This window comes from Aegilops tauschii, unplaced genomic scaffold (genome assembly GCF_002575655.3).
Source record: "Aegilops tauschii subsp. strangulata cultivar AL8/78 unplaced genomic scaffold, Aet v6.0 ptg000355l_obj, whole genome shotgun sequence".
Classification (NCBI taxonomy): Eukaryota; Viridiplantae; Streptophyta; class Magnoliopsida; order Poales; family Poaceae; genus Aegilops; species Aegilops tauschii.
The window spans coordinates 1-2,180 of NW_027332603.1; the positions used below are offsets into that span (position 1 = coordinate 1).

Below are 2,180 nucleotides of genomic sequence, written 5' to 3' on the forward strand. Positions count from 1 at the left end.
CAAAAAAAATAAAGGGGAATCTCACCCCCTTCTTTATCATAAAGAAAAGATATATTTTAAAACTTCTTTAAAAGAAGTGCCTCTATATTATATTATAGATTTATCCACTTAGATGAATAAATATTATTAATGAATATGTATCACAATCCATCTCGAGGTATTTGGATCAATACCTATTCGGTGGATCTTTTTTTTTTCTCTGCCAGGAACCAGATTTGAACTGGTGACACGAGGATTTTCAGTCCTCTGCTCTACCAACTGAGCTATCCTGACCTTTTCTTGTGCATCATCCTAGTAGAGTATTTGTATCTATGTCAATTAAAAGGACTAAAAATTAATTAAAGTATTTCAAATTTAAAATTTGAAAATGGGGGGGTAGTCCTATGCATTGTGCATGGTTTACTTAAATAAAACTTAAAAATAGAGTGAATAACCAAGATTTCTTGCCGATACTCTAATAAAAAAGAAATCTATTCAATGAATAGGATAAGATCCATTGAGTTCTCTTCGCATTCCTTTGTGAAAGAGTAGAATGAGAAAGCTAATGAATCTTAAACCCATTGCATTGATAAAAGAAAAAAAAGAGGATAAATAATAATAATATAGTATAGTTAGGGAATAAAAGAGGATTTGGGGATAGAGGGACTTGAACCCTCACAACTTATAAAGTCGACGGATTTTCCTTTTACTAGAAATTTCATTGTTGTCAGTATTGACATGTAGAATGGGACTCTCTCTTTGTCCTCGTCCGATTAATCCACTTTTTTAAAGATCTCGAAAACTTTGAATTTGAATTGAAGAATTTGATTATTCAATATTCGATTGGAGTGGATTCACAATAATGAAAAAAAAAAATTATGATATGAGTTTTTTATTTCATAATCATTATCATTTCTAATTTCATTTTTAAAAAAGATAAAGAACCTATATTATAATTATAATATAATATGAGTTCTGTGATTAATCGTTTGCTATGTCAGTATCTATACGTGTTTATTAAATGTATAAGGTATAAAACCCCTCTTTCTCTAATTTAGAATTAGAAGGAATTCCACTAACAACACAACGTAATTAACTCGATTCGTTAGAACAGCTTCCATTGAGTCTCTGCACCTATCCTTTTCCTTTGTATTCTAGTTCGAGAACCCCTTGTTTTCTCAAAACACGGATTTGGCTCAGGATTGCCCTTTTTTAATTCCAGGGTTTCTCTGAATTTGGAAGTTACCACTTAGCAGGTTTCCATACCAAGGCTCAATACAATCAAGTCCGTAGCGTCTACCGATTTCGCCATATCCCCATTTCCCTCTTCTTTGAGACCAGGATTCCTTGTGTAATTTCATCCATCTCTTAGTTTTTTTTTTGAATCATTGAGTTCATCACTCAACGTAGTCTAGCAGTTCAGTTCGACTCTATTTGAGAGACCTCGCTTGCTTATTGCAATTCAGAATTGAATTGATTCTATCCTTGATGTATTTGCAATTCAATCCGAATCAATATATCCAAAAGTTTTTATCTCCCCACCTCCGTCTTACTTTTTTATAGTATTCAAAATTATACTATAACGCTTGATATTTATTCTTTTTTTCTAATCAGAATTAGCAATTTTATTTACTCTGACTCTATGTTCCCCTTAGTGAAATATTAATCCTCAAATTATTAACAAATAATAAAGTCTATAATGATCAAATGAAAATACCAATAAATTCTATAATTTTATTTTTAATATCCTATAGTTAAGCATATCAAGCTAACTTTATCTTTAAGAAGTTTTAGTATTTTTTTATTTTTATAAGTATAACTTCAAATTTAGAACTAGTTAATAGCTAAGATTAATAACTAATATCTGAGATTTTACGGATTTCCTATACTATACCTATTTCTATTTGTTACACTATTTCCGTTATGTAAGCCACTTAGCTCAGAGGTTAGAGCATCGCATTTGTAATGCGAGGGTCATCGGTTCAAATCCGATAGTCGGCTTTTTTTTTTTCTCTATCGATGTTCTACGAACAAGAATCTCTTTTTTCCGAATTAAATGGAGAATCCAGGATCTTTTATGTTTTTTACCTTACAATTTTGCTAGATACAAAACAATAAAATAAATAATATATATACAAAAAATAAAGATTTGATGAAATTCCATTTTTTTTGGGTACTTTAGTTGATTTTACTCTGTTTAT

The 2,180-nt window shown here is 30.2% G+C and overlaps 2 non-coding genes across 2 annotated transcripts; one reads left to right on the plus strand and one right to left on the minus strand.

Annotated features, from left to right (window-relative positions):
- Positions 1 to 200: 200 nt before the first annotated feature.
- Positions 201 to 273, minus strand: TRNAF-GAA (transfer RNA phenylalanine (anticodon GAA)). Its single transcript has one exon. It is a non-coding gene; the product is annotated as a tRNA-Phe (tRNA).
- Positions 274 to 1,908: 1,635 nt separating this feature from the next.
- TRNAT-UGU (transfer RNA threonine (anticodon UGU)) lies at positions 1,909 to 1,980 on the plus strand. Its single transcript has one exon. It is a non-coding gene; the product is annotated as a tRNA-Thr (tRNA).
- The last annotated feature ends 200 nt before the right edge of the window (positions 1,981 to 2,180 follow it).